The 13742-nt window shown below is 32.3% G+C and overlaps 1 long non-coding RNA gene across 1 annotated transcript; it reads right to left on the bottom strand.

Annotated features, from left to right (window-relative positions):
• Positions 1-7735: 7735 nt before the first annotated feature.
• LOC148613759 (uncharacterized) lies at positions 7736-9398 on the bottom strand. The gene is made up of 3 exons (XR_015923157.1): positions 9164-9398; positions 8405-8554; positions 7736-7885 (listed from the first exon to the last, which is right to left on the bottom strand). It is a non-coding gene; the product is annotated as an uncharacterized LOC148613759 (long non-coding RNA).
• Between the last annotated feature and the right edge of the window lie 4344 nt (positions 9399-13742).

Here is a 13742-nt window from a genome sequence, read left to right as displayed (position 1 = left end):
GATTTTTGACATGTATGAAATCGCCTCCTCTCTGATTTTTAGAAAGACTGCTACTTAATAATTATTGTAAGAGTAAGCAAGGGAATCAAGGTTATAGCGGTAATCAAAAGAATGTAATCCAGGGACAAAGACCAGACATGGAAAACAGACACACACAACAAAGAACATAAAGTAACTAAAATCATACATACAAAGCAACAAAAACAAATGAACAACTAGAACTCCACTAAAACTGGGAGCATGGACCAGGTGCACCGGTATGGTAAACGTCCTCTGCTTTTCTAAAACACCGACCGAGTTTCTCATAAAAAGTCAAGTCCGGGGTAGACAAACGAGGAAAGGGAAAACTATGACCCGTTGAATAAATCAGTTTTCATGGTGCAGATGGATACACCATAACGATCCACGAGTTCATGATGACTTCTGTAGTGATGACTTCAATCTTGTAGCAACATAACCCTGTTCCAGAAGCCTATTTGTTAGAGTTCTAGCGCGATACAAAAAGTCTGCGTAGTTTTGGCAAGCTCTGGCATAAAATATTGCATATAATAAATAGTTAGAATCAAATAATTTCGTTAAATTCACAATTCGTGTTCATAACGTTGGATACGAATGTGGAATTGGACATAAAAAATTAGGCATTATGTGATTAGTTATAGGGCAATGTGGTATGGGTAAATTTGGCAACTGGGAATGTGAAAAATGAAACGTTTATCCCACAAACATTGCACTAATCTATCCCCAGGATAAATACATTTCCCTTCTCTACCAAACTGTTATTAGATGGGTGTAATCAATCCCTTTTACATGATTTCTTTCAATTCTATATTAGCTCATTTGAAACACAGGTCTAATTGAGCTTATACTATTACATGGTATCCGTCTCCGCTTGGCGTCTGGTGTGTGTTTATTTTTAAAAGAACTTAAAAACATTCCTGTTAAACAACAATTTTGATGAAGATGATTTTTTTTGCCATTATCTTTCTTATTGTATGTAGTTTCAACATTGTATTCGACATTATCATAATCCGATTAAAATAGCACTAAATAAGGCATGGGGATAATTTGATTTTTTACTTCGATTATGTCTTAAAAAATTGAAGAGAATTTGAACGCACGCTACAAATGTAGATGACAAGATAAACATTTTTTTGTCACTTTGGTCGAAGTTATTAGACTCCATGTTGGAGTTATTATCATTGTGCATGACGTTTTTACAGTTTTCAAATCTCTGAAAACCATAATGAATTGCAAAATATTTTTTCATCGTTTAAATCATATTTGTGATAAGGCTTTTGGAAGGGTCATTTAATTCTACGATGTTGCCCTTGAAAGACACACAATGATTTATAAATGCAGTTTTAAAACCAATATATTGAAAACCTTAACAGATCGAAAAGATATTTTCAGTTAATGAAATGATCATAAAGATATATCACTACCGGGTGTAGTTGTAAGGTGAATCATTGTTACAGTTATTTGCTTTTAAAGGCAAAACAAATAAACTGGGTGAGCAATTTGGCTCCCAGGAGTCTCTTATTTGAGATCTTTTAGAATTGCACAATTTTAGAAAAAAATACTTTCTTTTGATTTCCGCCAGAACCTTGGTTCCCTTAAACATTTAATAATAATTCTAAAAATATATTTCATTCACGGATTAGTGACAAAAGAACTATTAGCAAAAGTATTATCATATATTGGACGATAAACACTGGTCAAATACTCCTATTTTCAGACAAGAAAATTAATTCCAAGTTTTTCTTGTCGTATTAATGTACGGGATGCGATGGATTTTTTTCATATACACGTAGTTCTCAACTAATATCATGCTGTCATGAAAATTGCCTGCTTCATTTGTAATACCAATCGTGTCCTTATTCACCAGACATATAAACTGTACAATCAATTTATAAGAAAAGATCACTTGATGGTAGTCACCTGTTCATCCAATCTGTGAAGATCACCAATGGTATTATTGTGACGGGATACAGTAAAGAAACGTCCAGCACTACTCAGGAACGTTACTTTGACAACAAGAGGAAATCGGGAGAAGATGTGAAGGGCATTGGAATGAATAAGGATGATAGATACTGTATTATCTACCCTGAGAAGACAGAAGGTAAATAGAGACATAAATTGGCAATTGGGAATTTTTTTTTATTATTATAAATTGGCGTTTGTTTATGTACTATACGTTTATTTAAGCTTATATGTTAGGCGAATGGATATGGTAAATGTGTCGAAGAAAAAAAAAACCTACGTCTGAAAATCATGTACTTCATTCTGTTGTCTCAAAGAATATGATCATTCATAGCCTACCAAAAGTGCACATACTTATAAGGAGAATAGATATGGTGTATATTTCAAAGAGACAACAACCCCACCGGGATGAAAAATGTAAGCTCAAGGTCCCCAAGGTCTTCAATTAACGACAAGGAAGCCATCAAACACCTAGGCAAGTTGCAGCTAGCCCGAAAATAGTTTTGTAGTAGTTACAACGTATCGTTTGCCTCTTTATACTCCTGCAACAAAACGTGAACTGAAAGTGAAAATAAGACAAGACATACAGAGGCCAGAAATCCTTACTTAGGACAAGTGTAAAAAATGAGTCGGTGTTAAAGTACTATGGCGTGAATGCCTCCATCTCACTTTTAAATCTGGCAACTTTGAAAAAAAATATTACGCAATTAAACATACCTAAAATCAGTTAAAAAAGTTGAAGCCATTTGTAAAAAAGATACATAAAGAAATTGATTATACGTTGCACATATACACAAACAAATGACTTCTAGCAGTTAACTGACATGCCAGTTCCAGACCAGTTTAAACCTACAAAAAGTTATGTTTTTGTATTGTTTCAATTTCTTAGTAACACATCATTAAAATCATAATAAAATTGTTAAATATATTTTTTTAAATGATGATTCTAGCTTAGAGTAATGTTGTCTTATCATTAGTGCGCTTTTCTCGGAATAGCTACCAAAACGCCATTTTGTAAAAGAGCTCCATAATAATCGCAAAAACTACGTGGAATAGAACAAGTTGCCAAAAGTCTTTTTTGTTTTTGTTTTAATCTGTTGAGACATGCAGAAATTATTGCCCCATTTCGATTTTCAAATGGACACTACTTGACCAATAGGAATACATTTGGTATTAACATTCCTAAGGGAATTGCTTAATATAGAACAAAGGAGTAAGACAGCAGTTTTTTGCATTGATCTCCTAACCGTTAAATCAGGCAAAAATCTGACCAGATTGAAGTATTCAACAGCCATATTGACCTTAACTCAATCTTAGATCGTCTTAAAATATACTGAAATCTTAACAAAAAAACCGTCAAGACATTCAATAAGAGAAAGACCGATTCCAGATGGAAATGTTCAGACCGTTTAAGACTGTAAGATTGTTTTCAGTTTGACACATGAGCTTTTGTTTAAATAAACAAGATTGACTGTTTTGTTTTCTGTTTAGACTAGTTCAGACTTTCTTGGATCATTTGAGATTGTATTAAAATTCTGTGTTAAGATATTGTAAGATCGCGTCTAGACTTGTAAAGTCCAGACATTTTTTAATTTGAATTATGCCCTTAGAGAGAACACGTTCATAATAAGCTGTTACAATTCTTTATAAATGTAATTAATGGTTCATTTTGATTATGAATATCATTTACATATATATGAAAAACATTGATTAAAAATAATTTTATTATTTTAAATTTTTTATCTATTATGAGTTTATTCAAAATCCCCCTGTTTGATTTTAAATAACGAATGTATTTCTCATACAGATGATTTTGAATACATGTGGTCAATTTATCGGGTAATTGTAATAAAACGTCAACGTTACCATATTTGCTAAACTACCTCTGTCTTACGTTTATTGTTCATTTGCATTCTAAATATTTAAAAGGTTATATTTCAAATCATTGCAAAAGAAATTTGCCGTAGAATTAAAAGCTTCCGTAAACACTCATTAACAATGTCCATATTCTATGATGTTGTGTACTTGCTGTTGTTGGAATATTTTATAAAAAAAAATCATCATATAAAAGATTGCAAACTGCAAAACGTGTTTGCAGATTATGAAAGTCGCTATCCGGCACCGTTAAAAAAATAAAAGAAGCCGCAGGTGCTACCACACCAATCGAACCCTATCGAAACAAGACGTTGACTAAACTATCAATTTCAATTAATTTATCAATAGCGTATTAATACATCGGCTTTGCTTATTCTTTGCACTCACATGTTTCACGTACTATAAAACACATTTAAAGTTGTAAGAAAGGTGTTCCCTTGGCGAGCATGCAGAACCAAAGTACATGGTTTATAATTAGCCATCATGTAAATTCTTAACATTTTTCTAAACAAAAGCCTGAAATGAAGAACAATTTCACAAAATTATTGGAAAGAAATGTCTACATAATAAATTGGTCATATTTGTGAATTATATAATTTATTTAAAGCAATGCAAAATCTGGTGATTGTCATATGACATTAAAAAGGAGCTCAATACTGATTTATTTCACTCTTTGGTTGACTTACATCAACACAGCGTGTGAAAATGTTCTCAGACCGAATTGGGGTATGGGAGTAGGCCAGGGCGTCAACACAGCAGCTTAGTCACAACATGTAGTAGAAAATAATTAGTCTGAGTTCTTCTGTCAGATATCACAGAGGCTTGACTCCGCCAACATCTTTTACCCCAAATCCCAGGAAGGGGCGCTCATTGCAAGCCCAATCAAGCGTAATCAAGTCCATAAAACATATCCAAAGAAGTCATACCGTAGAAGCAGATTGTTTTTTGTTTCCTATCAAATGCCTATTTGCACTAAGTTTGCATTAAATAGAATAAATTATCCATTATGAAAGAGCCAAAACAGACATAAATTAATATTTGAGAACTTATACATGTAATAGCTTATGTGACATCTTCTACGTTGGAAGATTTATTTAAAATGAGAAGAAGAAAAAAGCAAATACACCGACCCTCATACAATTACTGAGTTAAACTCGCTTATTTGGGTAATGCAATTTGAACCCTACAGACAATTTTAAGTTTACATATACTGCATGTATACAGAACAGTCTGTATATAGACAATTATGTAGATGTAATTGGATCGTACGCTGTTTGTATCAACCATAAAACCACAACAAGGACCACTCCCGATTTGTTGTGGGAGTTCAAATACATGTATCAAGGGTTCATGACCTTTTTTTAATATTGTGCTTTCCTTATCTTCTGTTTTTATATCCCATCACACGTAGTGACGAGGTATGTATTATGTGATACCCTCAGAAATATTTTGCGGACAATTGCGTGTCCATCCGTACATTTCGAGAAATGCATGTTTTGTTCCACTTTTAACCATTTTATGTTCTTTGCTGTATGTTTCCAATGTCTGGTCCATTTCTCTGGATCACATTTTGTTGAAAATTATTTAGCTTATTCTGCATAAAACTGATGTGAAGATTTTTGATCTGTTGAAAACTATGACCGCTAAGAATAAATCAAAGGGGTCAGAACAAAAGTTGTTTTCGGAAATCTCCAAAACCGTTAGGCTTTTGGCTTATTTTTTCAGTTATAATCGATATTATCCTTATTATATGACTTATAACCAAGCTATCAGACGGCTCCATGTTAGAGTCGTTGCCCTAGAAAAATGAAAGATGAAGTTGTTGTTTTGTTGTTGTCACACAATAAGTGACGTTTTATGTTGGAAGAATTTTTTTCCGGAAGTAACCAAACTTTTTGTAAATAACACATAAGAATATTTTTAGTGTCAAATGAAGTCCTAGGTTGTTTTAAGCTATGCAATTAACGATTGAATAAACCCTCATCTTAATAAAGAAACACAACATAACAAAACTGGTAGCATTTTTTTTTCATCGATTTTGACGTCACAGAGAAGCTTGAAACGTCAGAGCACCTGTGATAAACAAATGAGACGTCATGTTTGCATTTACCGAGACCTAACACTACAATCATCGATGAATTCTGAAGTCATACATGTTACCAGTAAAACAATGCTCTAAGTTTGGGTAAGTTGTACCTTAAATTCGCTTTTTTGGTAAAAGACAGATGTAACTATATGCGGGACCGGCTGGGCCGGGGTTCATTCATCACTGACCTACTAACATACATCGAGCAACTGTCACGATCAGAGTTTCAGAAATCTTCATCTGGCGAAATGTGTATGAAATGATAAATATATCACAACCCAATAGCAAATTTGAAAAATTGATACTAGCAAATGTCTGTGTACATGATCTTCTTTTATTAGTTTTAATCAACTTGTAAATACTTCTTTTAAACAGACTATCTAATCAGGAATGCAAATATTGTTTTCCATTCAATAATATTCAAGGACATGTGAAATTGATTATTAAATTCATTTGAACCCGTCTTGCTTTTCAAATGACTGACCAGTAATTTAATTGCACGACAGATATGCTAATTTGAATTTTACACGAAATAAGGAAAATAAATACACGATTGCATAAACTAATGCAAGCGCTGTCCTGGACCAAAATCAAAATAGGTGGTTTTTAAAACAGATAACATATAATACTATTCAATTATTGAACTTCAACGTGTTGTTTGATATTTCCATCTGCGCTCAATCATAACGGTTGCAATTGTATATATTTTTTTTCAATGCGGTTATGAAATGTTATTAGTGAGTGACAAAGAGTATAGAAATTAAGTTTACAAATGCTATTTACATGAAAGTTTCGTAACATTATCTTTGTCATATCTTTTTTTAATATCTGCTAAATTGATTCATACATATAACCAAATGTATATGTTTATTCAGCTTTGTTTGGGCTTTGTAATATTTCACAAACCTGAACGCTCTTCAGCCAATTTGGATAGTGCAACACCGTTGCATCGGAATAAACTTCAAATTTAAAACTTAATTACTGAAAGCAGATACAATCGCACTGATATTACCCTTTGCGTATTGGCTCGAAGATTGATTTATTGAAATATGTGTTTGAAAACAGATAGTTCACGAGACAAGCATGCTAACGCAAACCAACTGATTTGGCTTACCAAAAAGCAAAGTCGATGAAGGCATAAGCATTCCGTAAGAAAATCTCAGACACAGAAAAGAGTCAACTATCTCAAAAGTCCCTCTCGTTAACTCATGATTGTGTGGCTTGAAGCTTTTGTATACGACATGGAATTAATTTAAACAGGCTAAATTTTATAAATCTTGTACATGTTTTACATAAGGTGTAGTATTGATAATCGATTCAAATATCTGGGTCAAACGATATTGTTTTGCCACTGAAAAGGGCGCAATATTTTGCAATGTAAAGCAAGATGGTCAAAAACAAATAATTGGCAAAAATACCTAGTGACTAGCTATACACATTGAATGTAGGTAGGGTTGGTAACCAAATTGTAATGTTAAAAGTCTTGAAATTCTTAAAAAAGTCATTTTACATAATGTTTACATGGATAAGGGATTTTTTTTTATGTGTGCATGAGATTGTTTGGGTATTTTTGTATGTTTGTGTATGCTCATGTGTTTTTGTTTGTATTTTTGAATGTTTTTATATATGTTATTAACATTAAACTCTAACTTGATTTCTATCTTTGTAAGTTTAGCAGATTTCATGAACATGTCCACTTGAAATATACCACATGACATCCCCCCCCCATTTGTCTTAAATATGAAAGTAGTATCAAATTCTATGGAACCAAACGACCAAAAACAGCTATTTTAGCTTTATATCAGATTTATTAAGATAAAAATTAAATATCCATAATTTTAGCCATATTGTATACCGAACAGTCCTGTTTTAATCTTTAGAAATCATTATTAGTTGTTTTTAAGCAGAAGATTTTCAGTCAAATCTCTTTTTACAATCTCGTATCTGAAATTAGAATAGTGAACAATTATTATTTGAATTTCTTTAGATAAATAGATATGTGCACACAAAATATAATAAAAATAAAAGATCAAAAATCAGTACATCAACGTACCTTATTATGTTTATTAACGATGTCAATGTCTGTGTTACGATAATAATGATATGATGCATGTTTGATCATGTTGCCGTTAATAACATTGACACGTCTTTAGCAGCTGACTTCAAAATTAATAATACACAGAAAGTTCTCCTGAACTCGGTCATTACGGTAGAAATAAAAAAAAAATATTGTTTTTTTCCTAATAAAAGGAAAAAAAAAAGAAATAGAGTGTATAGAAATATTTTATAAACATTATGTAAGTGTCCTTGAATGAGCGACTGTATAATACTCGACTAAAAATGATACAGAGAATATTTTTAACTTCCGAAATTGGCGTAGGTGGTTAAAATGTTAACATGTGTGCGTTCACCGAAAAACGCATTTTTACAATTACTATTAATGTATTTATCATTAAGACATACTAAATGGGCGGAATGGAGGCCTTTCCACAAAGTGACTTCTTTCTGACATTCTTCTATTAAACCGTCCTGCACTAGTTTGTCCTACAGCAAATGCCATGACAAGAAGTAACATTATCCTTACCATCTTGAACATCTCCATCGTTTCAATCCCTGTAAGATTGATTAATACCTAGCTAAATGTAAACGTTTATCTAACTTTGATATGCTTATTTGATAGGATTAAGACCTCTTCTATTTATGACCTCTATGTTATATACAAAAAACAGAAGAAAAAGAACATTGTATATATTAGCCATTACAAATAGAAATCATAGGTATTCGTGAGCTTTTTGCAATCCATATTAAATTTTGTGCTGAAGTATTGCAATGCAAAACAAAAGCAAATTAAAACAAATAAGCGAAAACAGATATCAAAAACAAACATATATGCTATCGGTATATGTTTTTGATTGTAAGACATAACTGATTTTCTGTAAAGAAAAAGTTACAACTTCTTAACACCAAAAACATGAATAAATATTGTCAATTACAAACTCGTTGAATTTGAAGCAATAAAATAGGAAAACAAATTGTGTAATAATGAATTTGGTGTCTAATATTTGCAAATGTATACGTGTTGAAGGCAGTCCACATAATTCTTGTGGCAGAGATTAATTAAACTTGTGGGGAAAATTTTACGTTTCATAATTAGATGAAAAGCTTAATACGATAAAGAAAAAAAATCCATATAAAAGTACTATAAGTATTTGAATATCTTACCTCTCAAATTCCTCGTTCAATTACGGAAACAATCTAAAATTGATTGTTCTCTGAATGTTTCTCATCCTTTATATTTAAAAATATCCGTGCCGCACTCTCTTTAAGTATTTGATTTACAGCGTTAGTTATTTGAGGATTAATTCCTTAATACTGTCCTTGAATACTTTTACATATAAGGGTCACATTAACTTTGACACTTTCGTGCAATCAAACAACCTCCGTGATATCTACAAGGTATCACCTTGACGCTTTCGTGCAATCAAACGTCCTCCGTGATATCTGCAATGCATCACCTTGACATTTTCGTGCAATCAAACGTGCTCCATGATATCTACAATGTATCACCTTGACACTTTCGTGCAACCAAACGTGTTCCGTGATATCTACAATGTATCACCTTGGCACTTTCGTGCAACCAAACGTCCTCCGTGATATCTACAATGTATCACCTACGTATGTTGCAAGAAATGAAAACAACATGAGATGGAACAGGAAATGATATGTGTGACCTGAGACAACGCGAAAAAATTCATGTAGCAAAGGAAGCCATGAAAATGTCAAATATATCATATCATTATATTATCTGGTTAAAATGCACTGCCATACAGAATGTTGTGTAAAAAGGAAAAAGAATATAAATGATTCAAAGTATCAGTCTTTATAAACGTCAGACAAGAAGTGAGTCATTCATTTTTAAAACACACCGAACTCCTCTTATTTCCTGGTCAGAAAGACTTACTGGACACATAACCAGGTAGTGTTTTCAATTGGCTGTTGCACTTAAAAAATAAAATTCATATATTCATATAGAGTGTTTATATATTAATCCATTTTTTATTTTATTTTTGCATCCTACATGTTTTAATGTTATGATTTGTCGAGGATGATGATTGAAGTTTAAAAAATAGGAAAAATATAATCTTTCAAACAAAAGTATGTGTTAACAAAAATGAAATTCATTTTAACATTTGAAAAATGAACACAATACCTGACGTTTTATGGTGAATAAGTGAAGTGCTTTAAATTAATGTGACAAAGATAAAGAAAAATAATCATGTAATGTATGTCTTTTTTATCATTATCTATTTAAACTTTTCTCCTATTATTTTCTTATATATGAAAATAAATACTAACATAATATTACTATTGCTCAAAAGGTGCAAGGTTTTTGTTTTCTGTGTGTGTGTGTTCACATCCTATTCATATTGTTTTTACGTGTGCTGAATAAGGTATATAAATAAATGTGGCGACATTTCGGCAGTTGTTTTTAAGTTTTAATGATTAAGCATCATTGCTGGGTGTTAAGTCTGTATGACTATATTCCAAATCACTGTTACAATAATAAAGACTTAATTCGATATATTTTGTATAACAAGAAAATCGAAAAAAAATAAAACAAGCTTGAAAACATGAGTACCCTCCATTTTCATGGAAGAGTATTCAAGAGAACCACAATTCTGGCGGAAATCAAAATAATATAATCCAGGGACAAAGACCAGACACTGAAAACTAATAAACACAACTAAGTACATAAAGTAACCGACATGATACATACAGCATGTACAGAGTAACAAAAGTAAATAAGCAACTCGGACCCCACTAAAAACTGGGAGCAGGGACCAGGTGCACCAGTAGTGTAAGCGTCCTCTGCTTTTCTAGAAATACCCGCCGAGTTGCCCATAAAACGTCCAATCCAAGGTAGACGTATGACACGTCGAACAAATCAGTTTTCAAAGTGCAGATGCAGGGGCTGCCCTGGCTTCTAAAAATTCTGTCGCCAGAAAAATCGCCAGCTGCATTTTTTTTTGTCTCCAATTTTCAGAAGTTAGAGCAAAAGGGTACCAAAAAAATGTACTTTTTGAAAAAAGAAAATATGACAGTATAAAGTCCACTGATGAATTATCTTTGCCAATTCATCAAAATTAGCTCTCCATTTATGACATACATGTACCCAAGATTCACTCTTGATGCATGTATAAGGCAGGTTTTTAGCTCTAGGCTGTCACTTTCATTTGTCTGGTCTTTGTTCCTGGATTACATTCTTTTGGTTACCGCTATAATCTTGGTTCCCTTGATTACTCTGTCATATGCATAAAACAGTAAATACTACTCCAGAATGAGGTACTTTATTTCTATCAAAGACTTTATATATTCTATACTATTCTCATATAATCCCTGATTTTAAACATGTTAACCTTCGTCCTTTATGGTCTTACATATCTTACAATATAATTTAGTTTTTTAGTTATTTTTAACAAACTTGTTTCTTTTTTTTCTCTCAATTGATAAAATTTCTGGTAAACTACATTTTGTACCATGGACCATTTATTGTGTCCCTGTTCAATTGTCTTGATCTCTGAATTAGATTTGGGAAATCCCCATTCTATTTGTTTACCGATTTTCACATGACAAAAGTATAAACAAATGTCATCCATTTTTGTTATCAATTCCTTCATTTCGAAATGTTTAGACACTTCCTGGTGGAATAATCATAGTTAAATGGATTTAATTTAAGTTAAGTTATTAGATAAGTCTGTTTCTGACTGTATCACAGGGCTGTAAAGCATGTATGTAGCCACGTGCATACGGCCTTCATTGTGTTTACCTTTGACCAGATGATGAGAGTTTCAATAATATATTTACATTTGATTGACATTTCCCATGATGATATTGTGAGACACGGTCGCCTAGTCTAATTACCTTTAATTGCCTTCTGTCGTAAATTGGTCGTGATCAATTTACTCTGACCAGGTGTCAACACAATTGTTTAATTAGAGAGAATATCTTCAATTTTAATATACAAAACCTGGGCGCCAAGAAAATCGCCAACTGTTTATTTTTAAGTCGCCAAATAAAATTAAAAACCGCAAATTGCGACATTCGCGAAGCCCAGCGCGACCCCTGAGATGGATACACCGTAAAGATCCACGAGTTCATGATGACGACCATAAAACGTCTGTAGTGATGACTTCAATCTGAAAGGGATAAATAATAATAACAAATGTTACGTCTCCGTGTATTAATAACGTAGGATTTTTTAATAATGACCAATTGATTACTTCAATCTCGTAGCAACATAACCTTGTTCCAGAAGCCTTATTGTAAGAAGTCTAGCGCGATTCAAAAAGTGTGCGTGGTTACGGAAAGCTCTGGCACAACGTATGAGTTGTGATATGTAAACTCCATATGCCATAACTTTTATGTAACACATAAAACTATTCAACAGTTTAATTGTAACGGATTTTGTCGAGCAAGACTGGCTTTAATCTGATATTTTTCATCTGAATTCAATCATAACGGTTACAATGGTTAAAATTGTTCTCTTTTCGTCTTCCCGCATTAAGTGTAATTATTACAAGTAGGATAGTCCTGATCATCTCCATTGTTTCAAATTCTACACAATTAGTCATACATAACCAAATGTATATGTTTATGCAACTCTGTTGGGGTTTATAATACTTCAAAAAGGTTTAACTGATGGTTCAATATAGAACATGACATTATACTATATCGTGAAGGTTCATTGAATCACCACAAACCAGTTTTATTTAGAACAATGGTGATCAAACGAACACAATTATATTTTTAATATACTGACAACTATTTATGTACATCACAGATGCCAAGGGCGGATCTCTCGTTAACCCATTCAAATTGTGAAATACCAATGCATATGAATGAGACCTTGAATTAAGATCTAAATTTCTGAAAGGAGAGACTCTAGTAATCATTTTATCGTACGAACAGTGATTGATTATAGTGTTAAGTCCGATCACATATAATTCATGAATTCCAGGTCGAAAATTTGTGTCAATTGAAGAAACCATGTTTATATAGGTCCGAAATATTAATCCAACAATAAAGTGTCTCCGCTCAAAGATATTTTTCCTACTCCGACTGTATGTCATATACGCCAAAGGCAACGACTTTCAAGTTTACAAAATATTTTGTATGCAAGATTGGGATCGTGGATATTATAGTGAAAGAAATTAACTGTCTCATACATGCAAATTAAAAGTTTTAAAAATAATAATGTTGGTCATCATTTCACACAACCTTAAGACCTTAACTGATGCAATAGAGATATCAAAATTTTTCAATAGACTACTGCCTTAAACGTCTCTCTCATTACTTGAGAAATGTGTAGATTGCAGCCTTTACATACGGAATGAACTTTAAACAGGCTAAATTTTATAAATTTTATATATGGTTTATGTATTACTTGTATAATTGATATTTGATCCAAAGGAACATTGTCTGTGTCGAATGGTGACGGTATGCCACTGAAAATGTCGATATGTGATTGATCGGTATGAATAACTGGTTATAAGGTGCTCTGTCAAATTTAACTTTTTTTTGGATTTCTTTCGGACTTTTTTTGGTAAAATAACTAATTATAGATTAAAAACGTATGTAAATGTTAAAATTGTTTTCAATTGATTCATTTTACATAACGTTTACAAAGATAACGGATTTCTTGGTATGGGAATGAGTTTGTTTAAGTATTTTTTGTGTTTGTGTGTATGTTCATATGTGTTTGTTTCAATTCGATATTGTATGAATGCATATATATATATAT

This window comes from Perna viridis, chromosome 6 (genome assembly GCF_037379345.1).
Source record: "Perna viridis isolate PV_CMFRI_1.1 ecotype Kerala chromosome 6, ASM3737934v1, whole genome shotgun sequence".
Taxonomy (NCBI): Eukaryota; Metazoa; Mollusca; class Bivalvia; order Mytilida; family Mytilidae; genus Perna; species Perna viridis.
This window is presented reverse-complemented; position numbering and strand designations above follow the sequence as displayed.